The 27,860-nt window shown below is 44.5% G+C and overlaps 1 protein-coding gene across 11 annotated transcripts in view; it reads left to right on the top strand.

The window, feature by feature from the left end:
- The window catches only part of ARVCF (armadillo repeat gene deleted in velocardiofacial syndrome), a 263,050-nt gene that overhangs the window by 208,273 nt on the left and 26,917 nt on the right, over positions 1 to 27,860 (top strand). The window lies entirely within an intron of this gene.

The following is a 27,860-nucleotide window of genomic DNA, read 5'->3' on the forward strand; positions in this document are numbered from 1 at the left end:
CCCAGCTGACTTCCTGCCCTTTGGGCGGGGGGGCTGGACTCGATGATCTTCCAAGGTCCCTTCCAGCCCTGATGTCTGTGAAATCCTAACAGGAAACTTTCTTCTGTAGACACCCTTCACCTGAATGACCTGTGACTGCCACCAGCTAGGTGGGTCTAAATGAAAACACAAATATACCCAAACCCATACTCTTATTTCCTTTCAAAACTTAAGGCAGTGAAATGAAAAAAAAAGTCACTTACATCATATACCAAGTAGCCAGTGGCTAGCCCCTTAACCAAAATCCTTCCCAGCTCTCCCACAGGTCTGTTAAGTGACTTTAGGCAAGATTATTCATTTCTCTGTGCCTCCCTTTCCTTAGCTGTAAATTAAGGATAATGGGACTGATGGCCCTTGCAAAGTGTCTTGCAATGTGCTGGTGAAGAGTACTAGCTGATTGTAATATTGCCAATGATGGTGTCCTATTTAGTGACACTCTCAAAACAATCAGGTTGTGAATTCATGGGCAGTGAGGCCGAGTTATTTGTGATTATGAACTATACCCACTCTACAGACAGGTTTGCTGCACATATAGCTTACTAGTCTGGTGACTTGAACACCTGTTTTGATTTTGTGATACCAATCATACACGATTCGTGAAGACATCTTCTAAAAGCCTCCCTGGCCTTCATGATTCAGAGCTGGGCCACTGCCTGGTTGCAAAGTAACAAGGCCTTTTAAGGAAACAAAATTTAGGCTTGATCTTAAAAAATGAGCCTTGTACTTTTCTTTCTTTGACAAATGGTCTCGGGTAACTACTTGTTAGAGGATTGAGAAATCCAAAGTAAAAAAGGAAAGGAAAACAAACTTAGCATGTATGGTAGGAGGCAGTCTTTAGACCTTTAATTTCCTTCTAAATGTGGTTGAGATGTGGATGCCAAACATGAGAAACGGATACAAAAGCTCTCCACAGAGAAACAGATCTTGCATAACCATTTTACTCTTTTAAATAAACTTGGGTAGGACTTTGCTGACACAAAAGTTTTGTGACTTCGTCTGGTCTCGCCTACGCAACTCGTTACCATATTGGATTATAATTGCTGGAATCACATGCTGTTTGAGAGGCTTCCTTTGAAAATTTTCAAGAACCCAGATTTAATGTAAATGGATGGGTGTTAGTCTGACAATAACATCACATGCTAGATTAGGTGAAAAGTTTAATCCTATCAGCATTTTGATACATGAATGATGCATTTTTGGGAAAGAAGGGACATGAAAAACCATTTACTGGAGCATTTTAGGGGAAAACCAGTTAACTCTTATGATTTTTGTTTGTTTGTTTGTTTTCTACAAGAAGTTTCCTGCCCAGCAGCTAGTTAACGTGATAGTTCCTGGGTACTAAAGGTTCTTACAAGCGTGCTGCTATTTTGAATTGTTCAACAAGATAAGCAAAAGAAAATTGGAGTTTCAAAACAGTTAAGAGCTTGGGTCAGACCTATGCCATCAGAACATAATTGGCTCTGATGAGATCAGCTCTCAGCTGAGGCAGAACCTTGTTTCAAAGATTGGAAAATCATGCAAGTTTTAATGATCAAATGTATTTGGTTTGAGTGACACAATGAAGTGCTATTTCAAAAATCAACAATTATAGATTAATCTCTTTCATGTATTATTAAAGCCATATTAAAGCGAGTTTTCAGCTGGAATCTTTATGCAAGCAAATGAAACTACAGTAGCTAATAAGAATTGTTCCTGCAGAGCACCAAATGAACATTGCGGTAGTTAACAGAACATTGGGGGGCAGTGTTATTAGGTTTTCTGTAATCTTAAAGTCAACTTCCTTGGTGTTAATCTGTAAAATTAAGAATGAGGTCTAAAAACTGCCAGTCACAGTTCCCATTAGAAGCTTCTCTCATATGTGATGATCATTTGATCCAAAGTTTATGATGGCTTGAAGAAGCTAACTAGGAAAGGAGTAGTTCTATTTCTCAGTACCTCTTGAAAGCTAAATTGTTGTCCACAGGACTTTAATCACAAAAGTCTGTACCTAATGAACAGCTGGACATGTTTAAATGGAAACAATGATATAGCTTAGCACCTTTATTCAGCCTTGGGTCAAGATAACCTATAAACAAGTTACTGTCTTGAAAAGAGCAAAGGAAGTTCTGGGTTATTGCCTGGTAATATGCTGGTACATTTTGCCCCAGGACACCTCATTTCATTGCTGTATGGAAGGGAGCTAGTGATTCAACACAGTCTTTTCAAAGAAATTATCCAGAGGTTTAAAAATGGTGAGCTGCTTTTCTCCAATAGCTGTCAGTTTTAAATGCAGATTAGGCTGGCCTGTATAGATAGTCTGAACAGCCTTGAAACAATTTCCGAGTCTTTAACACCTTTCCCTGCCAAGGTTCTGGCTAGGAACCCCTTCCAAATTAAGACTGCTTATCTGTGGATAAATTGGTTAACATGGTTTGGGGGCTGTGCACATGTTTTCATAAGGTATCCCACCTAACAGAAATATAATCCCCTGGAAGGATCCAGCATGTTCTGCTTATAGGGCAGAAGGGAGATGTTTATGTGCGTCTTCCTTTGCAAAAGGATATAGTCTGTCTTTCTGGCTGGTGGGGCACGGGCATGAGGTTTTTGATAGCTGGAAACAATGAGAGCTGGCTTGAGTGCTATGGGACTAATGGGAAAACAGGAGTGTCAAGCGGGGTCAGATTCTCCTGTGCAAAAAAAAAAAAAAAAGGAAAGCAAGGAAGCAAGCATTGTGTGCAGCACAGTGGGTTTGTCTACACAAGATGCTTTATTGCTCAGTAGGTTTAGTGTAGACATACTCCCAGTGAAGGCTTGCTGTGCAGTATTTTACTGTGTACTAAGCCTTCATAGCATTAATAGCACATATAGATGTGTCCAGTGTCTTTGTTTCAGAGTCTTTATTTCTGATTAGGAGATGAGAAGCAAGACCGGCATTCATGAGGGGAAAATCAGGATTAAATCTGTTCAGTGAAGGTTATAACTGAAGTGAGACTCAGAGTTAAAATAGCAGATGAGCAAGATAACTTATGCTTTTCAAGAAGCTTATTGATATGCCTAAGTCCTCGAAATATGGTTTAAAGGTTGTGACATTTACGGATCCTACAGCGGTTAAGGTATTAGACTGTCCGTCTTTGTTCATCAGTGCTTGGATAGGGAGCAGAGAGGGAGGCGTTCTTTGTGATAGGTAAGTGTTTCTGACTTGCTTTTATACATAGTCAGACCTGGTTGGTCCTACTTAAACTGAAAAACTAAAATGTATTTGGCTTAAACAAATCCTCAGCTTCTACTGCATGGTTGTATAGTGACAGGCATAAAATCAGTCTCAGATCCTTAAGACAGACCCAGGTTTGGGTTTTGATTCAACCCGTGATGCATTTGGACAGAAGGACTTTGATTCAAGTTCATTTCTACGTGATACTTGAGTGAACTTGTCCTGTTGGTAGGCTGTTTTAAATGTGTTCATAACATTATTATTATTATTAAGGCTAAAGGGTCGCACTCAAAGAGTGGTGGTGGATGGGTTGGTGTCAAACTGGAAAGATGTGGGCAGTGGAGTCCCTCAGGGCTCAGTTCTGGGGCTGGTGCTGTTCAACATCTTCATCAGTGATCTGGATGATGGGGTGGGAAGCACCCTGTCCAAATTCACAGATGACAAAAATATGGGGTGAAGCTAACACCCTGGAGAGGAGGAACCAGATCCAGGCCAACCTAGACAGGTTGGGGAAGTGGGCAGAGAGCAACAGGATGCAATTTAATAAGGACAGGTGCAAGGTGCTGCATCTATGGAGGAAGAACTGCCATCATACCTACAGGCTGGGGGGCAACCTTCTCAGCTCCACTGAGGCAGAAAAAGATCTTGGAGTCACTGTTGACTCCAGGATGAACGTGAGTCGCCAATGTGATTAAGCAGTTGGCAGAGCCAGTCGCACCTTGTCATGCATCTGTAGGTGCTTCACAGGTCCAGGGAGGTGATTCTCCCTCTCTATGCGGCACTGGTCAGTACTGCATCCAGTTCTGGATGCCACCATTCAAGTGGGATGTGGACAACCTGGAGAGGGTCCAAAGAAGAGCCACTTGCCTGATTAGAGACCTGCAGGGAAGGCCCTACGAGGAAAGGCTAAGGGACTTTAACCTCTTCAGCCTCTCCAACAGAGGCTGAGAGGGGACCTTGTGGCAACATACAGATTCATAAGGGGAGAGCAACATGAAGCAGGCGACAGTCTGTTTACCAGGGCACCCCCAGAACAATGGTCATAAGCTACTGGAGAGTAGGTATAGACTGGACATTAGAAAAAAGTTCTTCACGGTCAGGGTTGCCAGGATCTGGAATGGGCTCCCAAGGGAGGTGGTGCTCGGCCCATCCTTGGGGGTCTCCAAAAAAGAGACTGGACAGGCACCTGGCTGGGATCACATGGTTTGGTGACCCTTTTCTTGCCTGCTAGGGGCAGGGGGTCGGACTAAATGGCCCACTGAGGTCCCTTCCGACCCTAGGATCTATGAATCTATAAGTTGTCTCTGAACTTTGATTTATTTTGTGCTCAATTGCTCTTACTACCTACATCAGCCAAGAGCAGGGTTCAGCAACCGTTGGATCCAGCCTGCAGAGCTGTAGTTTTTGTGGTGCTCACCAACTTCACCCGTGGTGCAACCAGATGGCTAAGCGGAAGGGAGCTTTCCCAGGGAGAAGCAGTGGCAGTGGCAGTGGCAGCAGCTGGGTCCCAGTGCTGGCCCACTTCAGACCCGAGCTAGGTCATGCTGGCCTGCTGCTGGGAAACATTGCCAACTCCTGGCCTTGAAATCAGGACAAAAGCAAGATCTGATGCTAAAGTTGTTTAGGGATAAAAAGATTCTGTGCTACTGGGTGGCAAGCAGTCTGTAAAAATGCCACAGGCTATTTTGAATTTGTACAAGTGCGTTTACCCTGGCCAACAAGTTTTTGGGTATTGCTGAGCAAACCAGTGAACTTGTTAAAGGTGATGTTTCTCTCCATTTTCTAGCAGTGCGCCGTTGCTTTCCATCTAGTCTGATCCAAGCAATAGATTTTTTTTGTTTAATTCCAGAAGGTGAGCATTCAAATGCATTAATAAATCTTTTGTGTTGCTGCCCTTAAGCTACTGAAATTAGACTTTCTGGCAGCGTTAAGGTAATGATTTCAAGTTAGTAGATTACAAACATGTAACCTATTTCTCTGACTGAAGGCGATATGCTGCATGTGTCGTGGCAGAGGAACTTTAAGCAATGTATTTAAGAAACTTTGGAAGCAGCATGACTGTGTCCAGTGGCTTGTAAGATTAGCTGCTATTGTAGCATTTACTGTCACTTTAATTTGCTTTCTTTAAATCTTAACACATTGATTCAAGTGTTCATATGCCCTTTCTGACTCCTTTCAATCATTACTTTTGACAGAAATGTTGTGAATAAGTGAATAGGACTGATTGATTAATAGTACCATCCACACCCCTCCTCCTGCTGTCAGGGGAAATTGTAAGGAGAGTTCTTCTTAGTCCCTTAGCATAAAAATATGTAGCATGTTATTGCATTAACATCTTCTAAGTATTTGGTTCACGATGCTAAGAATTCCCATCAGAATTATTAAGTATCTCATATTTCTGTTGCTTTACCAGGTACAATATTCATTTTAGTCCCCTGTGTTGTTCATATTTTACAAAAGCAGTGAAAGATTTTTCATTTGTCTTCCAGTACTTTGAGTTAAAGAAACTTTATTACCTTAGATAGGAGAATTCCCCTGGGGGCTTTCACTCGGTAAACTTTTTCCAGTCTAATACATTTAAATTCTCACTTCTCCTCATCTGTCAGGAATTTAGAAATGTGGGCACCAGTTGGCTGCTACTTCATCAGACATGCCAGCTGAACCGTTGGTCGTAACTTAGGAGTTGGCTGAATATTCTGAAATGCCTTGGTTTGACTTTTTCATCTCCTTTTGGCATTCTCACATTGGTTCACTTGTTTGCTTACCACTGGCTTAAAATGTGACAGTGGGTTACTTTTTGGCTTGCTTTAACTTGGGTTAAAATGTGCTACTCAGATAAAAGCTTTGATTATTTTGCAGCCACTAAAGAAACTTTAAAAGTAATTATACATGACGTGACTCATAAGCATATATGATGGAGAGTACTCAAAGGTGTCTGGAGAACCATAGGCTGGTTAGGGGTTGCCTAGTTCAATGAGCTGCATTCAGAACAAGCAATAACACAGCTGATTTAAAATTCATTGAATTCAGTGGGATTTATATCTGAACCTGTGTTGGTTTGAATACAATATCTGCATTATCAGTTAGGCATGACCACCTGTGCACAATCTGTTATCAGGTACTTAGTGTAATGGTGGAGGAGAGGCCAAGGTCTGTTCATGCTCAGGGCAGGCAAAACTTTTTTTTTAATCACATTTTGCTATTTTTTAAAAATACATTTGCTTCCTCAAAATCCCACTTCTGTTTAATTCCACTGCCTGAATCATAGTTAAATTTTGTATGTTAACTGATGATGAAGGAACCGGGAAAAAAGTAGAGTATGACACTTAACTAAAATACTTTCCACTCTAGAGGGCCAAGCCAGCTGTTCCCAAATAGTTCTTGCAGGTCTGGCATGCTACTCCTCTCCATCCAGTGCCTAGTGCATGGTTCACTTCCATTCCCAGGATCTTCGGGAGCCCACCGGGAAGGGATGGGATACAGCTTCCCTTCAGATCTTGGGACTCTTCTCTGAATATGGCATGAAGAAAGCAGAGGCTTGCTCCAGTTCTGACTAAAGCAGATACAAATACAGTTGTTCCCACTGAGCGAGTATGTCTTAAATAACTTCTGCTTGTCCTCAGCATCAGGCTCCCTCAGGGAGCCAGAACTGAAACCTTGTGACCTGCAAGACTTGCCACTGAGAACCCAGGTCAAAATCTGAAAACGCCTCACAAAACTTGATTGTAACCCACATTAAAACAGTGTGTGCCTTTCCCCCTTTCTTGGCAAAGGTTTCCTACATCTTTTATGTCATCCCAGCAGCAGGAGAAGGAAGAGGAGTGAACAGGCACTCGGCTGTTCTGGGTTACTCAGGCTACGATATGTTGAGTCACGTCGATACCGAATTGTTACTGAAAAAAGTGTCCGAAAAACTGAGTTGCTTAAGATTGTTCTAATTGCACAAAGGCTCTGTGAACTGAAAACCAGGTAAACTGGGATGCATAGCAGTGCCTTGCGTGTCTATTAATTTGGTTAGTTAGAGGTGTGATCATATCTATAGCATGCTGAGAAGACCGTTCTTTCTTTTCTGGCTTAGTTGTGTCCCAAGTCACCTAGTTCCAAAAATAATTCCGGATTACACCTGAATTTGAATGTTTTGAAAGGCCGTCTTGAGAAACTTTTGAGTAAGTGTTGGCAAAAGGGCAGAGAAAGAGAAAGTCAATGCAAAAAGCTGCCTGAGTGTGGATGGCGGAGGCGCTAACGGCTGAGCTGCTTAATAGAAATCCATTGGAACAAGTTAATAGTGTATCCCAGATGATTGTACGCAGCACTATTGCCTCCTGTTCTGTTCATGGTGTATTCTAACTTGCTGGTGCTAAAATAATTAGTGATTTTTGTTAGGCTAATTGATGGGATTACCTTCCTGGCTGTCTGGATGGTGTTACTTGAGGTGGGAAATGCCATCCCTTGTCATGTTCATTATTGTGAATGCTTTATTGCTCTCTGGTACTTTGCCAATCTCCAGCCACCGATTTCTCTGCTAGATTTCTGACTGCCCCTTCATCACAGGGAGTTGTTGGACTTTGTCATTAAAGCCATGTTACCGGTTGCTAAATCACAGTCTTGTCTTGCAGCGAGCTCCCAGATGTTGCATAAAATAAATCATTAGTATGGCTCTTCAAAGAGCTGCTCCTTGCTTGTTGTTTTTATTCAGGTAGCACGCATTGAACAGCTTGGCATTTGAAGTGTCGTCCCTGAGATGACCTCCATTTTCCTCGTAGATCAGCTCGGTAGCATGAGGTTAAAAAAAGAACCAGCAGCCTGTTTTAAACATATATTTCACTAGCTGAAAGCAGCTGGTTTCCCAAGTGGCTTGTTTCACTGTAAGGGCAAGGAAGCAGGAGGCTGAGTGCTTGCATGTGGGGTAGGGGGCTGGAAGAGGCAGCGAGGGGAGTCTTCTGGCCGGCAGGAGCACAAGTGTTTTTGAGAGGCGATCGAGGCTGTTGCTGCGGCAGCAGTGGTGTAGGAATCCGTTTTTCCTTCTGTGGTTGGATGTACCCTGTGTGAAGGGTCACGGCTGCCGGATCCCCATGCAAAGAGCTCCCTTGGGGTTTTGGCCCCGTTCAACTCAGCAAGAAAGCGCACTGTCCTGGCATCTGTGTTTGGATAACCTCATGCCCGGCTGTCTCTGTTCTTTAGCAGGGAAACCGCAGAGGGTTACCAGCCTCTTGCCTGGAGCCTCTCTTCTCGGTCCTCCTTGCCCTTACAAAGTGATTTTTTTTCCTAAATAACATTTTCTGACTTCAGCCTCCCCAGCCCACAGGCCCTTTTCTTTCCTTTACCACAAGGTGGTGTCTGATCCCAGGTTTACTTCTAAGCAAACCCAGGACGTTCAGCACAACAGAAACTGCACATCTCTATAGCATTCAGTCTCTCTCTCCCTCAACTCAGCTGTTTATAGGCTATTGGACAAAGAAGATGGGGTCTGGCCATAGGGCCCAATCCTGTGAGGTGCTGAGCACGGCAGTGGAGGCCAAGAGCCTAACATGAGGCAAGAAAACCCAGAGCAGCCCTTGCATGCCAGCAGAAAACTCAGAGAAAAGTAAAACCCAGTTGACACTTCCAATTAACACAGCTCTTGAGAAGCCTGGAGCAGGAGGGGCATGTGGCTCATGTGGCTGCATTACAAAAAAGGCAGCTTGAGCAGACATTTAATAACAACCAAATTGTAGACGAGTCCATTCCAATTGGCTGAAGATGGTGTAGCTGCCCCACCTTGCAGAGGAGCTTGCTGGGCTCTGATAATTGCTCCTAGCACCAATCTTCATGTTTTAGACAATGAATCTATGTTTGCGGGGGTCGAGCACCTTGTTCTGTCATCCTTACTGAAACTGGCAGTACCTGCGGCAGGTGACAGGCTTATGGTTCAGACTGAGGCACCCAGCAGCATAGGCAACGCGTAGAGGGGGCATGTGCCCCCCCCCCCCCCCGAGATTGGCTGCTGCCAAAGCCGCCACTGGCTTCGGTGGGCAGTTGCTGCCTGCACCCAGACCCCACCTCACCGCCAACTGCCGACGGTCCCCACTTGCAACCATGGTGCTCCCCCAGTTGCAGGAGGCACCAGTCGTTCATGCCCAGCAGGCCCCTGAGAAGGGATACCAGGGTTGCTTCACTGTTGTCCTCAAACTCCTGTCCTTGAGGGATGCACTGTAAATATCTCTGGAGACATCTAGTCTTAGACCCAGATCTAGGTTAAGGAATATCTCCATTCAAGAAAGATAAGTTTAACCCTTTGGGAAGGAAGCTGTGAAGGTGGCCACCTGTATGTGGAATAACGTTGATGGGTTTGCAAAGCCTGAACCATTCAGCAGTCTTCCAGTCGCAGAAAGGGAATTTGAGAGTTGGGTCTATAACAACCTACAGAGACTGCCCAGACTTGTAAACAAAAGCAAGCAGATGGAAACTCTTGGATTCAATTCTAGCTCAGTGTTGGAGCAGCACTTGGCAGATAAGTAAGAGTCATAGTTACCTGTGGTATTGCATTGCTTTGAGAGAAGGTGCTTTTCTTTTAAATGGGGACACAGGTGAGCCTTTAGAGAAAGAAATAGGAGTTTAAAATGGTTATCAGGGCTGTTATGTGGAAAATTAGGGGTTCCCTCTCTACCTTCATCCTCCAGAACTGTGTCCCGTCGATGGGTGGAATACTCCTCATACTGTGCCTTCGAATAGATAATAGCTTCATGGAAGAGGCTGAAAATATTGTTTAGTCCTGCAGTGGCAATGTAAGATCGCATTCTAGGTTTGGGTCTTATCAGAATCTCAGCGAGAACCAGGTGCTAACAGGAAGATTTTAGTTTTCAAATGCCTCTGAATCCTGGAGAGAAGCCAACGTATCACCAGGACAGGCAAGGTCTATTTTAGTTGCTAGTTCCCTTTCTTTTGCTTTCGGGGGAAGGAAGTTACTTTGAGATGGGGTTTTCAGTGGTCCTTAAGGGATTTAAATAGCCAGCCCCCATCTTCTGCATCCAATTACAGCCTCTGATGTATAGCAACAGATACATCCTGTTTGTGTGTATCTTTCTAACTGTAGCTTTGACTTGCAATGGAGATTACAGGTGGCCTTCCATTGTACTCTGTGCAGAATATTTTCAGGAATGAATTTGGCCCATTTCTTGAACTGATTCTTAAAATCTCTTTGCTGTGAGAATCTTTGACTGTTTTTTTTTTTCTTAAAAGGAAAAAAACCCCTAAAGAAACAACAAAGGGGGAAAAAGTATCTAAATATAATTTCTTTTTTCTTGCTACAGAGAAGCATCTTACCACGGAAGAATAGGTTGGCTGGAGTTTGTTTTCTAATGGTTGTGGCATATCCAGAAATTTAAACAAGCCAGTATCATGGGGCATGCATGGTATCCCAAACCATAAGCTGTCCAACATGAGAGGTCATTTCTGTGGACTGTCACCTCATTCAGAAAGAGCTCTTACATCATCAGCCTTTAGCCCCTAAATCACAGGAAATAAGTCATGAACAGGATTTCAGCATCAGTGCTTGGCCCTTCAACAAAACAATGTTCATAACTTAAACATGACTGTCTTTCCTATAGCAGGGGAATCTCTTAGTCCAAGAGAGAGCTGAAATGACAGGTATGTTCCTGTATGAAAGAAAAGCTAGTTCAGTGCACTGGAGTACTAGGATGTTACTCCAGTGTTTCTTCCTTTTCCATTTTTCACGAGTGCCTGAGGTTCTCCTGAGGACTTTCTCCAGTGCTTCTTTGACCTATGAATACATCATGTTTTATTCCCAAGGCGCTACGTTCTTTTTGGCCATCACTTGGTGCATGGATAAATAGGGACATACCAGCAGGATTAACTGGGTATACAGTTGTATACTAGGGATCCATGCTGTTTCTTGGCTGTTAGTTTTTTCTTCAGTACTTCTCATTATTTTCACACATCCTTTTATACTTAGATGTACTTAGGTTATTCGTTGACATGCAGGTAAGTCAAGTATCTTCACAGCCTCAACATCTAGAGAAAGCAGAGACACATATGGTGTTTAATGCTTTATTCACATCTGCAGCTACTCAGTGTCTGAGCATCAGTGGATATGAGTGTTTACATAATTAAAATGAGTGGACATATATGTATGAAAGGGGGTGGAGGAATGTGAGTATGTTCAAACACCATTGTAAAGGGTTTTGAGTTCAAACACATCTCCTTGATGGCCTTTCTGAATTCTGCCATTGGTTCTTTGTATCCACCAATGTAATACCATCCTAAAAACTGAAAGGAACTTGTGCTGTATCAAATTCCCAGTTTTTAAGGGGTCAGAAGTTACTTTCTTGAAAGAAGGTTTAGTGATCTACTGTTACTGAGACACTGTGCAATAACTCCATTGAAACTCTCACAGCAATTCTTCACTTTTGAAATACCACTTTCACTTACTCTGGAAAATCATAAGACACTAATAAGAGACTTCCTTTCAAAGAAAAGGGTGATACTTCCCTGTAATACCAGTTTCTTGATTATACCGGTAATGGTGAACATACATCCTCAATCAACTTAGACTTCTCATATATTTTTAAATGGTAAGATTTCTTTAGTGGAAAAGGAGTTGACAGTCAGAGATTAGATATTCCTTCTCCCTCCTCACATCCGATGACCTGTGGCTCTCTTGGGGCTATAAAATAACTTATTTTACTTTTCTCGTTGGTTCCCAACTCCCTGATGCCTGAGGCTGACACCCAAGAATATAGATCTATTATAATAACTAGCAGTACCTCCAAAAAGCAAGAATCCCAGGTGGTAAATTTCCCTTTCCAGCATGATGTGAATTTTGTGGCCCAGTTATAAATGCATGGAAAATGAGATTTATAATGCACGTGCTTAGAACATCTTAGAACTAAAACAATGCGTACACACTTCCATAATAAAACAGCCTATGAAAAATCAAACAGCAGGCACACTCCACTGCAGCACAGAGTAATTATGGTAGCTATGAGAAAGGCAGAGAAGCAGAGAGGGGATTCAGCCAGGAGAGGGGCGAGAAGCAAGGAACTCTTGATATCAAATCCCAGCTCTGCTACTGCCTTGCTGAGTGGCCTTGGGCAAGGCAATCAAACTTGGAGGCTGGGTGTGTGCTGAGCTTCTCCGTGATGATGTTTGTTGCTGCTGTGCTGCCATGCTAGCATTTTTGCCACTGTGCTGTGTGCCCCTGTTCAGAGCAATGGTAGATGACTATTGGAAAAACAGCAGCAGTCGCCAGTGCATTTATAGTGGGCACTGTAATGGTGAGAAATTGTAATAAAAGGCTCAGCATACACACACAACCACAGAAGATGCTTTGGCAAGCATGGACGATGCTTGTTTGCTGTGTTGGAGTGATGGGAGGATGAATTGAGTATTTATGGAACATGGTCTATTCTGAAAATAAAAATGCTGTATAATGCTTAGTATTTTTTACTCTGCTGGCATTTCAGAGGACTTGTTCTATATTTTATAGGTAGATACAGCCATATTATTGATGATGTTCTGTTATATATTTTTTACTTCTGTGTATAAAATATATATAAATGTGGAAATCTATAAGCAAGTTAGGTCTTTAGAAGATTTACTGTCCAGGTGGAGCGTTTAATTTAGTTACAGCAATATGTATTGCGTAGCAATTCCAAGAAAAGTTGTCAGGATTTTAAAACTGGAACTACTGATGTGTATATATGCATTTCCATTTCACTTGAGATGAGTTACTTGGCTACCATTTCTGATGATAAAATAGATAGTACTGGAAAGTGACAGCTGTCAGGTTGCCACTGCAGCGCCTTCTGTTTTTTCCTCTTCTCCCAACCCACCCTGTTATTCCTCTGTAGCTAAGAATGGTTGATGGGGTTTTTTCCCCCCCTCTTGCTTGGTTTGTGTGTATGTTTTTGCATGTCTCATTTAGCACTTCTATTCTACAAGCAATTATCATAGTTACTCTAAAATAGAATGACTGTTATTATGGAGCTTGGCTCATTATACAGATGCTGTTGTAGAATTGTTTATAAAATGAGAATATGCCAAGCAAGTCTGCCAGGAATAAAAACAGAGGAGTTGCAGGGAGGTGCATTTTCCACATCACTGCAGCTGCCTCAATCTTGGGACTTAGTCACAGCAGTGAAAACCTCTGCCCATCCATCCAAGACTGTTGGATTATGTAGGATTCCTGCCATGCCATTTCTTCAGAGTTTCAATTAAGCACAACAACAAAAGCGCTGCAGAAGACTATTCCATTTACCATAAGTATGAAGGGGAAAAAAATTAAAAGGCAGTGGAGCCGATGCTTCTAAGAAAGGCGAATATCAAGAAGTTGCCCTTGTTGCTTTGCCCATATGATCACAAAGAGCAGGGAGTAAGCGCTGAGCTGCTGTCAGTGTATAGAGATGAAACTGACACATCCAAGTCAATTACAGAAACCTTGTTGCACAAAAATTAGGGTTGTCTCTGGTGTCCATCAAAAATACTGCAGCAGAATTCTGCTGACAAGGCTACTTGTCAAGTTCAGAGAATGGCAGAAAGTTTCAGAACAGCTGAGGCAGAGGAAATGGCACAGTGCAGCCTCGGATCCTCTGCCAGACTTTCAGAACTGCGGTGCACACAAGCAAGAGAATCTGCTACAGTGCTGGGTGGGATGCTGAAAGGAGAGCGCTGGTGACTGTCCAGATGGGAATCGAACATCTTGGAGGGCATTTTCAAAAGGGCATAACACACTCAGGTTCTTTTGAAAATGGGACGGAAGACGCCTGAATGATTAAGCCTTTCTTAAATTTTACCCCCTGACATTTCTCTGTTGAGAACCATCCTGAGCAGCGTGCTATTAGCATGCTAATGCAGGTCCCAATAGCCATTCCCTTACCTAAAGCATGACTCTGGCAGGAGCAAGATTTTGCTTGCTAAAGACAGTGTGGTTCAGTGGCTAGGACACAGATGAGGAGACCAAATACCTAGGTTCTCTTTCCAGAATAAACAGCGGTGCTGTGAATTTGCCACGTGGGTTTTCCAGGGGCAACATTTTTTCTCAAAAGATTATCGCCAATCAAGGCTTTAGGCTGGCAAGTAACTAATCCCAGGAGGACACAGAGAAATTGGAGAGGGAGCAGGTCTGCTCCACGTGTTATACAAAGTGAATGGCTTGATTCAGCAATAAAAAATAAACTTTTGCTATATTTTACCCCAGTTAGCTCTGCAGAGTGAGGGGGACAAGCCAGGTTCCCTTCTGGTTCCTCAGCGTTCAGATAAAGCTCTGACTGTCTGGCCAAACTCGGGGGATTAGCTGAAGTCAGAATTTCGCCAAATGTTTATTAGTGGAGTGGTAATGACCAGAAACCCCACTTGACTTCTTAGATCTCAGGTTAACTTTCAGGGGACTGCGGCTAATTAAAACGAAGGAGGTCTTTACTTGTAAGCTGAACGCATTTACTCTGGAACCAACACAGCAAAATCTGGAATCCTTTCAGTGCCATTTTCATCAGTTTTCAGGAGCAGGCTTGAAACTCTTGTAGTGGGAAGGACAGGAACAACAAAAGCCCCAGTCTGAGGAAGTGTACAAGGGAAGGACCTGTACAATCATCCAGACAAAGGAGGAACAGTGCATACATGGAGGTCTTAGCACTCAATCTCTTAGAAACAATCATTGCCATTTTTATCAAAGATTCATGGTAAATGTTAATGTTAATTTGAAAATTGAAATATAAACTAACCTTCATGTTCTGCTGCTTAGGAATCAAACTTCAACTACACAAGCTTGTTTGCAAGAGCATACATGTACCAGAATAGAAAGAAATAATAAACTTTTTTCCCCTGCATTACTAATACCTATCACATTTATCCACACAGCTACTACTGTCCCTATTATCTGACTCATTGCTTTGTAAAGTGCTTTGCAATGCCTGAGTGTGAAAGGTGTAATATAAAACCAAATTCAGTTCCAGAATGAAGTGCTCCAGACAGGCTGAAAAAGCTTTCTTTTTCCCATGGTCCATTATGACAACAGAATGATATAACTTAATGTGCCAAGCCTCTCTAAGTGTATATTAAAGAAAAAATGACCTTGGACTTTGAGAAACAGAAATTTCATATCATAAAACAGACATTTAAAGTGATCTGTCAGCTCAGAGGGAAAAAAATAGTGAGAATCCACTATTGTTTGCTTTGGAGACAAAGAAGAGGTGAGCACACATCTGTGTAGTTAGAGACAGTCGACATGAATGCTGGGCCTTACACACTGGGAAGGCAAACATGTTCACTTAAGGCCTGGAGCCATTATAGGAGGAACACTTGTTCTGTGCCCTGTTCCCAGGAGCAGCTGGCAAGCTGCAATATGTGAAATGCCCCTTGCCTCTGAAGTGTCCCTTGCCCAGAATGGGGAAGGTGCAAGCAATGTTGTTCCCCTCTGCCAGGATTGGCCACATTTTCCAGTTTTTATGACCTCGAAGAAAGCATGTATTGCATTTGCAAAGAAGGGCTTATACAAACCCAATTTCTCAAACGTTACCAATGGACCAACTTGAGTGGAAGCATCTAAGACCCATTAACAGTCCCTGCCCTGATCTGCTGAGTCTAAATAGGCAAGACAGAAACAAAGGCCGGAGGAGAATCAGGCATAGACGTGAAGGCCAGGTACAGACATGTAGTTTAGGTTGGTAATAAATGGGATACACATTTGCCCCGGGGGGGGGAGAAGGGAAAAATCTTAGTCCAAGTTTCACCATTTTTCAAACCAGTCTGTACCTAACTTCTGTTCTGTTACGGGTATAGACCAATGTAAGGTCTGTAAAGAACTTCAAAATGTGGTCAATCCTGGCCGAAGGTGACATGCCTGCATTATTGCAGCAAGCCAGTGGCAGAGATGAGACAAGAACTGGAGGCGCTGGCGCGGGTATCAGGAAGCTTCTCTACTAAATCATGCTGTCAAGACCTGAAAGCAACCCTCCCATCTGAGACGCCTTCGTTTCTTGAGGACTGTGCTGCATCCTAATGCAATGTCAGAAAGAATAGTTAATCAGAGACATTCTGCTTTGAGGTGTCTAAAATAGCCTTGAAATCATAATCATCAAAGGTCTGTGATCATGAGCGAGCAGATAATTACATCATGTCCTGCTGAGCCTAGAAAATGAGGGGGGAAAGCCTTTCCAAAGGTTTTCTTGCAACAAATATGAAAGGATGAGAACATAAAAAGATCTGGAGACAGGGTTTGCTTTAGCCAGTATCCAAAGAGGATTTTTAAACACTTAGGAGTGCAGATTTCCTAGCAAGTCCAGGGTTATCACTCCTTGTCTTGCAGGTGCTTTTGTGCATCCCAGTACAGCAGCACTACTTGCAGGACATGAAAATGCAGGCAGCAGATGAGTGCCAACGCTGACTGGGGTGTTTTATGCAGTGTATGTGCTGGGATTTCTCCAGGAGAGAACATAAGGGTGTGAAGAGCACAAGACTTAATCCTGTGCTTTCTATTAGAAGCAGTCTGCTTCAGGAAGAGAAAGCTTCCCTGTGGGTTATTGCTGAAACATGAAATTTAATTGGCTCAAAAGGCAAAGACTAACTCCCAGATTTGGGTTTAGCATTAAAAACTCTCTCACAAACAGGCTACTCCACTGGAAAAAGAACTGAAGGAGAAATCATAAGTCATGTACCCACATGGCCAGGCACCACCCTCTGTAGAGCTTTGGTTGAGTACAAGACTCCCTCCTTGCCCATCTGAAATCCAGTGGTTTAGCTTTGCAAATCCAGATGTTGGCCAGTCAGGAGAGCTGATGAAGGGTTGGTGAAGAGCTGTCAGGGGCTTCCTAGCCCTGTGGGTATTTATGAATATTAATAAAAATGATATAGTTCCTAACATGATCCTAAGTCTTAAAGTAATGATTGGGGCCTCTTTGGGACAGTCACTTCCCCTGAAGAACGCATGCAGCTGATGAGACCTGTTGCATTATTTCTCTCAGCATTGGCTTTATAGAGACCAACAGCTTCTAGAGGAAATGATCAACTTTGACCTAAAACCTGAGCAGTGTAACTCTAAAGCTAAAAATAGTTTTCATTCCAAAAGCTATCTGTAACTGCATAATTTTATCAGAGGGTTTTCAAACAAAATCCTGAATAAAAAAGAAAAATCCTGTCTTTCTTCATGTGCCATTCAGAAAGAGTGAACCCCTATTACCTGTATTGAACTGGGTTGAAGTGAAGGGGATTAAGCACCTGTCAGTATTCCCGAAGTTGCACTGTGCGTGCTCACTTTTTCCCTTTCTGTTGCTTTTTTGCTCTGGAATCTCTTGACATGACTTTGTTGATTCGTTGTGAATGTAGGTCCTGCCAGCAGAAAGACTGTGGCCTGCTTAGCAGCCAGAATTGGCCCTTGGACACTTCACAGTTTCCTTACATTTGTGACTAATGTCTGCTTCTTCCCTGCATCTAAATTGAGGAGCTCATCCATGCACCCAATTTGGGCCCTGATCCCACTTTGGTTATCTGACTACTAGGCAGGAGCCCATTTTTGTGTGTGTGTCTATAGGTTTTTAGCATTAGGTAGCCCCTTCCCTTGGATTGTATTGTTTCTTCCCATGTTTTTGTGGGCTGTGAGCTAGCATTATTTCTGAGCAATACCTTCATAGACAAAGCTGCTTGTGTTGGTCTGACCTACCCCGCTCAGGTGTTTGGCCTGTGTGTCCAACAGCAGGCTGTGGTTTTCTGTTTGGGGCATTTTGCACAAGCTGTTCCCCTCCTTGAAAAAATTTTTTCCTCTTATGTTTTACAAAATTAAATTTGTGGCAGCGCTGGGAGGTTTGGAATCCACCCTTGAGAGACTGAGCTTGAAGGGAGCAAAGCATAGATTTCATAGACATTAGGGCTGGAAGCAGTGCTGGATTTAGACTTAAACTACTTAAACTACAGTTTACAGCCTCACAATATGAGGGGCCTATAAATAAGAAAAAAACCCTGGACATTTTCATTCTAATCTGACAAAAATATCCATATAAATGGCTCCACAGTTATTATTCATATTGAGTTCATAAGTTTGTGCAGAAATAACAATAATTCATCTTAAAATTTCATGAAAATCCATTTTGGTGGATTTCATGGATTATTTTTATTGTATTATTTTAAGGCCTCTTAAAATGGACATAGATTAGGATCTCAGCATGTCATAATCTGGCACTGGCTGGAAGGGACCTTGCGAGATCGTTGGGGCCAGCTCCCTGCCCAAGGGGCAGGAAGTCAGCTGGGCTCAGATCACCCCAGCAAGTTAAGCATCCAAGTGTTTCTTAAAGGTATCCAGAGTAGGCGATTGCATCACTTCTGGGGGGAATCTATTCCAGACTCTGGAGATTTGGACGGTAAAGAAGTTTTTCCTTATGTCCGGTCCAAAATGGTCTTGCAGCAGTTTGTGACCATTAGACCTTGTTTTCTCTTGGGGTGCTCTGGTGAACCGATGTTCTCCCAGTTCCTGATGCACACCCCTTATGTACTTATAGGCTACCACCAAGTCCCCCCTGAGCCTGCACTTCTCCAGGCTGAAGAGCCCCATGCTTCACAGCCTCTCCTCATAAGGTCTGTTTTCTTGACCTCTGATCATGTGCGTGGCTCTCCTCTGGACTCTCTCGAGCTTCTCCACATCCTTTCTAAAGTGCAGAGCCCAGAATTGGGTGTAGTATGCCAGCTGTGGCCTCACCGAGGCTGAATAAAGCAGGAGGAAGACTTCTTGCATCTTGCTTGAGATGCATCAGTAGATGCAAGCCAGAGTTTTATTTGCTTTGCTAGCTGCAGGATCGCATTGGTGGCTCACGTTCAACTTGTGGTCTATCATGACCACAAGCAGGCTCAGGGGCGATCTGATGGCCACCTATAAGTTTGTTGGGGGTTCACCAGGATCTGGGGGAACGATTGTTCACCAGAGCGCCCCAAGGGATGACGAGGTCAAATGGTTTTGAACTCCAGCAAGACCGTTTCAGTCTGGACATAAGGAAGAATTTCTTTACTGTCCGAGTCTCCAAGGTCTGGAATAGACTGCCACCAGAGGTGGTTCAAGCACCTACATTGAACGCCGTCAAGAGAAATTTGGATGCTTATCTTGCTGGGATCCTATGACCCCAGCTGACTTGCTGCCCCTTGGGCAGGGGGCTGGACTTGATGATCTTCTGAGGTCCCTTCCAGCCCTAATGTCTATGTGAAATGACCCCAAGAGAAGACAGAGTCCTTTCCTCTTAGGAGACAGAACTGGGGAGAAAGAGGAGAAGGAGAAAGTGAGAGAAGCAAGGGAGGAAAAAGCATCCTGAATCTGATGTTGCAAGAGAGGGGAAGCAGGGAGGGCACTGAATGGCTTTGGCTGGAGCCAACAGCAGCAGGGAGAGGCAGGCTAACTCCAGCAGTGTTGGTGTTGTATACGGGAAGCAGGGACACTGAGGAGCGCCCCATTACATTAATCGAGGTGTGGGCAAGTGTTCGGAGGTGTCACCATTATGATTATATGTTTTGTCACTGTGGTGCCTAGAGGTTTTCCAAGCATGATGAGGGAATCCCATTGAGACAGGTCCTTCCCCCAAGAAATTAGTTGGACAACAGTATGTCTACACTGCAGTCAAAAGTGCAGTTGAGCACAGGTTCAGTGCCAATTGCAACACCTGCCTTGCACCCAGGTTGACTGCTTGAGTAGTTCCCCTCTGCCGAGCCTTGTGCTGCTGCAGCTGTACTTTCCTGAATACCTTGGGTTGCTAGTGTCGGTGTAGGTCTGCCTGCCCGAGTTGCAGTCACTCCTCCCAAGTGCAGTGCAAACATGCCCTAAAAAATCACAGCCGGTGAAAGCAAGAAGACACCCAGGCAAAGAGACTCAAACAAGTCACACAGCAGGTCAGTGGCACCAGGGTCCTGACTTCTAGCCTGATGTTCTGTCCGCTGAACCCCACAATCCCCCAGCCTCCAGAGCACAGATTGTGTTGCTACCCAGGTGACTTAACTCTAAACTCTACTGAACTTCCTTTTTCATGTAACCCTTCATATTTATGTCCAATGTACTGATGTTGTGCTTTCTCCAGGGTGCTGTGAGGATAGCTTGTAATCAGTGGAGGTTAGGTTCCTAAATACCTTGGAAAATCTGGCCTGACATGTTAATTCTTCTTAGGAAGCTTGAAGACAGCCTCATATTCTCACTGCCTCTGCTCTGACCTAGCAGCAACTTGACATTGAAAATATTATATTTCTTCGTAGTTATTTGGGAGATGTTTGAATTGTCTGACAGCAGCACTGTGAATGTAATTGAGAGGAATTTAGAGGCACTGGGGTTTCTTCAGGGACATGTGACAGCTTTCATGACGTGGAAAGAAGAATTGAAATACACTTTTGCCTTTGGAAGTTGTGGCAGGAACTAATTAGCTATTTCAAACAGCAAACAGGATTGGAGGGTTCATTTGGATCTGCATTCATTAAATACTGTGCAAATTAGGAGCCTCCCATAACTGCAACTGCTTATTAAGCACTTTTGAATACCATTGCATAGATGGGGGGTGTTAGTGCTAATGGGGATGAGGACTAAAATGCTTTGTAATGCTTTTGTCATTAGATCCTCTTTCCTAAAAAAGGCTGCAGTACTCTGCCAGCAATGAGCCCAGTAACAGTTTCCAACCTCAGGCCGAACAAGGGAGCATCAGTATCCTTGAGGTGTCCAAGATATAGCCCACAGACCAGATCTGGCCTGTGGTGTGCTGAAGTGCTGACTGTAGGGGACTGACCAGCACGCCGTGTGTGGCATGCGGAGCCCATTTGGCACAGGCTGCACATAGCCAGTATGGGGGCTGGAGCTGGCACGCTGTGTGCAGTGCACAGGGCTGGGCTAGGGCATGTGCTTTTGCTGTATGTGGTGCCTGTAGCAAACCAGCCCTACGCACTAGAACCAGGGTCAGTCCAGACTGGGCCCATAGCCCAGCCCCACAGGCTGGAGCCAGCATGGAGGGATGGTCCTGTGCGGGTGCCACGTGCCCTGGGGCTGGCATGAGGGGGCTGGATTCGGCACTCACTGCATACAGCACACAGGGCTGGTCTGAAACAAGCCCTGTATGTGGCACCTGCATCAAACCAGTTTTGTGTGCTGGATCTAGGGGCAGTGCAGTTGGGCTCCAAAACGAGCCCTGTGTGCTATCGTCAGGGTGCAGGGCTGGTCCGGTGCAGGTGCCACATGCAGTGCATGCTCCAGGCTGGCCCCGTGTCCCTGTGTAGCGAGGCTGGCCCCACACGCTGCATGTGGGGCCAGGGCCAGCTCATGTTGCATGTAGTGCATGCGCACTGCAAGCAGCACATGGAGCTGATCCAGTGCCTGTACCGGCCCAGCCCTACAGGCTGGATTCAGCAGACCAGTCATGAATTGGGCACCCCGGTGGGCTAAGACTTGGATGGTGTCACTGCCCCTCAGTACAGAACGTGACAACCTTTACTACAGAAGGCCCAGGTTGTTTCTGAAGCATCCTCAGTGCAGCCTGTATTAAATGCTTCCTTTGTAGAGGGCGATGTGAGTGTGGGGAGACTGCTCTGAGGCCACTGGCACCTCTCTGCATTTATTCTACTGCAAATAAGAAAAATCTCCCACAGGTGAGCAGAGGAGTACAGAGCCCTCTTCACTCTTGTTGCCCGACATTGAATTCATTTTTTTCTTTTAAATGAGAGTAGAACTGGACTCCCTGAGGTCCGAATAACACACGGAGAAGTTTCTGAAACCTAAATGGTGGTTGTGAGCACGGTGTGATGTGTAGATTTTGAAGGATTTGCTTTGTTTTCTTAAGGCTGCTTTTCCCTTGGCACTGAAGATAAAACTCAAGCTGCCAGGCGGTGAGGGGGAGAACCTGACAGGTGCCAGCCCTAGCAGAAATACTGTCTGTCTGACTTCATCTGTTGAAGCTCAGAGGCAGATACCCATCACTCTGGAGTCTGAGCACAAGGAGGTGGAAAGCCTGTGCTCAGCAGGGCAACATTTCAAGTAGGATGAGCAAAATCCCACAGTCACCTACCTGGCAGCACACCGTCCCTGTCCCCCGAATTCCCAAGTGGTGCTTTATTTTTGACAAGTTTGGACCAAGCAACATGCTGTAAAAACGTGTCGTGATGAAGAGCCCGTGAGTCTGTTGTAAAAGATGGCACTAGAGGCCCCACGGGGCGCAGGTAGCAGAGCTTTGATTCAAGGGATGTAGCTAGAGATTCCCCCTTTTCTTTCTCCCCCAGCCCATGGCCACTCGGGTGCAGAAGGAGGCTATGGCTCCTCACCAGGATCAGCCTCTCTGGTCTCCCATGGGCTGCCAAAATTGCTAACAGGTCCCTTTTCCTTTTTATGACTGAAAGCCAGATTTTGCTGCCTCCCACCTGCGTGGGCATGTAAGAATGGGAAATGGCTCCCTATACCTTCTCTTTCCTCTTGCAGACGACAGCCCTAAGTGTGTCCAGCTCTGTTTAGTTTCTCTTCTCCGGTCCTGTTTCCTCAATGCGTCCCCGCTACGGTCTCTCCCCCTCCCTTTCCCTACACGTTTATCTGTTCACTAGCATTTTTGAAACTAAGTTTATAAAGCCGTCTTATTTGTAAACAGCCGAGAACAACGTTGAAAACTTTTTTATCAAAATGAATTTACTTAAGTGACATCTGTAGCAAACAACTATGTGCATTTCCTCTCAGGCAATATTTCGCTGCCGATGGGGCTACGGAGCTGAAATGGAGAGGAAGCTAAAAGCTTATTAACCTCTCAGACTCACAGCAGCTGATTTGCATCTGGAAATGCAGTGCTGGGGGGGGAATCCACGTTGGCAGTGGTTTGAGGCCAAGAAAATGTGAGGTTTGGAATACCCAGCCCTAGTTAAACATGCAAAAAGTAGTTGAGGAAACAAAATGATGGGTCCAGGCAGTGTGAAGTGAAGGAAAAGAGCCCCTTAATGATACCTTCTCAAGCTGTTGATTTGCACTGCTGACTTGAGCCCTGTGAGATGCTAGTACTACAAAGCCCTACGACTTACTGATGAGATACTAAAAGCAACATATTGTAGTTTGTTATTGGAAATAATTGTGGTATGTTTTTATGTTCCTTCTGGCAACAGCTTGCAGTCTGTCCGTTTCTCCCTCCGTTTCCAAGAAATGAATTTTGCACAGCAGACTCGCAGACCTTTTTGACAGTTAAAGTGGACAATTAGGCACCTCCATTAGCGAAGGCAGCAAACACAGACCCTTAGACAACCGTTCTGTGCAGCGGCATCGAAGAGCTGGGATAGTCAGACGAGCAGTGGCACTTCTGCTCAAAGCTGTGTGGGCCCTCAGGTGCACATGGTGGGATCTGTGAGGAAAATAAGTTTTTACTCCGTTTGGTTTTTCAGTTAGAGAAAAAAGTCCAAGCCTAAGCGCGCACATGTGCAATTGTAAACCGGCGTCAAACGGACACAGTGTCAGCAACTGACAGCAAAGAATTAATTCCTCCCTCCAAACCCCTTTCGACGTGCCCTTTTCTCCTCCCTTTCCCACCTTCCTTTGGAAAGCCTGACCAAGCAGAGAGGACTTGCTATGTATCCGGAAAGTCAAGGGACTCAGGCTGTGTTAAGCTGGGAGGGGTGGAAGAAACTCCAGACCACAGGACCATAAGAATCAGGGGGATGGTTTTCAGGTCCACTTCTAGCAAAGATAGGTTTCTTCAGCACAGTGCGATCGCGGCGTTGTTCTGCGTGGCTGATAAGGAGCCTCCTTTGATGTCTGCACTATTGATTTTGGTTAGCCTGGAGTTCCCCGCTGCTCGTGGCTTGTACTCACCAGCTAACATGGTTCCTCACCGTTTCCAACTTGGGTGCTTGTGGAAGTGTCCTGAAGTCCAGGCAGACAGACAGGCAGGTCGTTGCTTTTGCTTCTGGCCTGGTCTCTGCAGCTCCTGGGACTGCTCTCGCAGGTTGAAGAGGGGGTGGGGGTGATAAAAAGTTGCTGTGTGCTATACCACATGAGAAGAGATCTCTCTGGGGATCTGAGAGCTGTTGGGCCCTCTCCAGGAGAAAAGAAGAGTCATTCAAGTACAGTTATGGACCCCAACAGAGATGGGAGCAGACGCATCAGAAACGCCCTTAGTAAGCAGGGCCAATGGCAGCTGATAGAGCTAAAAGGTGTGGCCACTTGACCAAAAGAGAGAGACCATCATCTGCCTGTCAGGCTTGAGGCTTAAAAGGGTTACAAAACTGAGGATGACCTACTTCATAGTGGTGTGAAAAGCAGAAAACTCACTAATGTCCAGACATGGCAACTTGAGTACAGGCCAGAGCACCACTTGCTCGGTTACCTGGCTCTTCTGGGAAGGCCCTTGGCTGCATTTTGTCAGCTGCTAGGTTCATGGGTCCAGACTGAAAGCTCCCGATAGAAGCTCCCCAAGAGCTGCAAATCAGATTTTGCTTTTGTATGCCCCTGCCACCCTGGTCTGTGCTTACCAAGCCATGCTTGGTCCTTACCCTCTGTGGAAAAAAAGAACAACTCTTCGCACCAAAAGAAATGCCTTGCTTTCTCTGCGTAAAGATCATTCTGGTTCCCAGGGCTTCCTTCCTACCTGGAGACCTTTTGACTCTTCAGGGTGAGTGGTTGTGCACAGTGAAGTGCTGCAGTCAGTTCAGCTCTGGGAGAGGAGCTGGAGTCTCTTCTGGCTTCTGGATCATCAGAAGAATTTTTTACTAACTTCAAGTTAGTGTTTTTTTGTTTGTGACGAGGCAGGAGCTGGACAGACCCCAGCTACATGTGGAAATTGCAGTGATTTTGTTGTAGCCCTAAATCTTTTGTGGGAGGTGTGGAATCTTTACTAACAGATCGCATGTGATATGCAATTGCAAACCCCAGGGTGTCCACTCTTTTCAAGTTCGTGTTCAGATAGTAACAGCTCTTCCAAATAGTTTGCGCAGTCTCTCCTCTTCCTCTCTCCCTTAAACTGAAAGATACTGTGCTACCAGTGAAAAGTAAATAAAAATCACTTCGGAGCTGGGGTGTTGGCAAGAAAGAAAGCAACTGGTGTTTGATGTACTGTACTTAAAGAAACCAAGGTCAGATATGGATCTTCAGGGACTGTTACGGGAAGAAAGCTATTTACATGAGACATGCATTTTAGTCGCTCTGCCAGAGGCCTCTGAGTTAACTCTGGATCTAGAGCAGGTTAAGGTGATGGAAGTGACAGTTGGTTTTTTCATTTTCATTTAAAGGTGACCTGCAGATGCTAAATATATTGGGTTTCATCAGCATGCTTCCTAACCAGTTAAAAGGCACCTATGACAATTCTCCCTTCCCCACACCTATCCCGTTGGTGGGGTATTTCCTGCCTTCCGCTTACCAGGTCCAGGGAGACACCAGAGCGCTCTCCTGAACCACCAGGCTGGGGAGCAGTGAGTACGTCACCAACAGTCAAGGCCCGCTCCCTCCCTCCCAGTCCCCCAGCACTTCCCAGTCCCAATTAGTGGATGGGGCAGGGGAAGAGAGGAGTGGTGCAGTGACCCTTCTTCCCTCCTCCCATAGCCAAAGGGTTTGCAGATTATGTTGAGCACCCTGTCCCGAGGGGACCATCGGTGAGTACTGCTAAAATGAATACTGCTTGCATTTTGCTTTGCTAGGTCACTTGCAAACAGGGAGCGGTACTAGTATAACAAGTCCGCTCATGGAAAATGGGGAAATGCCACATCTCACACAAGGTCAACTTGTTGAGTTGCCTTGCGCAGCTCTTTATCTAGTAATTTATACTCTGTATGTGACTGGGCATTCTACTGACCCCTGGTGATGGCCATGGAAATATAAAGCATCCTAGGAGAGAGAAAAGTCCCTTGATCTCTCATGCATCCTTTTTATGTCACTCTCCCACCCTCTCCCGTTTCCTTCCCTTGGTGCCTCTCTATTGTCTTTATATTCAGCCCAACTCATTCTGTTGTCTCTGCGTTCCGCTTTCTTGAGTCACTCTGGGAATGTGTTGCTCTCGCATCCTTTGTGTGTCCCGTCGCGTGATTCGTTCCATCGCTTGTTTGCTACCGGCTCTTTCACATGTGGAGGGAGGGATGAAAGTTTGCCAGTTTGCTTAGTTTTAGAATTTGTGTGCAGCTTACTGAAGTATTCAGTAAGGTTGTGCACTGAGGTCTTCATGTTCTGAGTAGAAAAATTCCTATTCGACTTTTCCCTCATTATTTTGAATCTTGTGTATTACTACGCATTGATTTGGCTGTTCTTTCCTGCACATTGATTTGGCTCTTCTTTTCTGCACTCTTCAGAGGCTAGGCTCTCCTCTTTTGAGAGGGGGAGGTGGAGGGCTCATGCTTAGTAATGGATGTAGTGCTCTTGATGAAATCTATCCACAACCCTCTCTAGTAAGAATATCTATCCATCCTGATTTATACTGCACCTTGAAGCGAAGGCTATAGGGATTATTCAGAGCCTTCTTTTTCTCATTTCTCCTTCCTATTGCTGCAGCAATTTGCTATCTAGGAAGCATCTCTTCTCCCTTCCCTCTGCAATTTGGCACTTGGCATTCTACAGTTATCAGCATTGGGCTGCATTCTCCATCATTCAAAGCATTTGACTATCGGATCTGACTGCATTTGTGCTCCCTTTAAATGCTTCAGTTTGAAGAAGCTTGCACATTTATCTTGACATTAAGATTGCTTTGTGCACCATTTCCTGAAGCACAGCATGAAGAATGGTCCTGATGTTAGTTTTATAAAGAAAAAACACTGATCATGTTTTGTGTCCTTTAAAAGAAAAGAAATCCCTTACAGGAGGTTTTTCTTGGGGGCTATAAAGCAAAGTATTGTGCAGAACTGCTGGAACATTTTGTTGCTCACATCTTCTGAAAGTGCCCCAGTTTCTATTGAAAATAATCATGAGCTCTGGTTTACAACTGTTTAACTTGCATACAATGAACTACACAGTTTGTAATGAAGTTACCAGCCCATTGCTGAAATAGGGCAGAAGTCCAAGATCTGCCGAGTTCCTCTTTCGTGCAGAATCACAATGTTGGTTTCCATTACTGACATGTTTCTTTGCCTTTGGCTCATGGTTTCATAGTTGCTTAGGGAACTGCTTGCTTACTCTCCAAGATGTACTTTTATATGACCTTGCAGAGGAACGGGAGCCCCAGTTCAGGATTGTTCTTGCACCATCTGGTGGCAGCAGTCACGTTTAGCAGCACTTGAAGTGGCTGATGTAGAGATACCTGGAAAAATGGATAACTATCGCAGAAATGGATCACTATCAAGATACATTTGAGTAATCTCCAAAGACTGATGGGTTCATTTTATAGCTTTGCCACGGTCCTGTATAATAGCTTTTTATGAATTCTGCCTCTTTTCCTTTGAAATGGTGATTTGGATGAGTTTTTGCAAGGATAGATAATACCAGCAAATCTTTTTCTGTTCCAATAACAATTCGTATGGGTGCATTCTGTCAGCTCAGCACAGCATATGAGCGCATAATTTCCTCTGCCTTGTGGAGGGAATAAGGCCCTGAATAATGGTGGGGAGGTTGAGATGAGTTTGGTAACCTTCTTCTGAGGATAATCATCTTAATCTGGGGATGCCCTATCAAGCCAGGGAAATAAATCTAGTACCATCATTTGAATTGTTGCCAGAATGTAGCTAAATACAGACACAATGTGGACAGTAGTCA

This window comes from Crocodylus porosus, unplaced genomic scaffold, assembly GCF_001723895.1.
Source record: "Crocodylus porosus isolate Cpor-Errol unplaced genomic scaffold, CroPor_comp1, whole genome shotgun sequence".
NCBI classification, from domain to species: Eukaryota; Metazoa; Chordata; order Crocodylia; family Crocodylidae; genus Crocodylus; species Crocodylus porosus.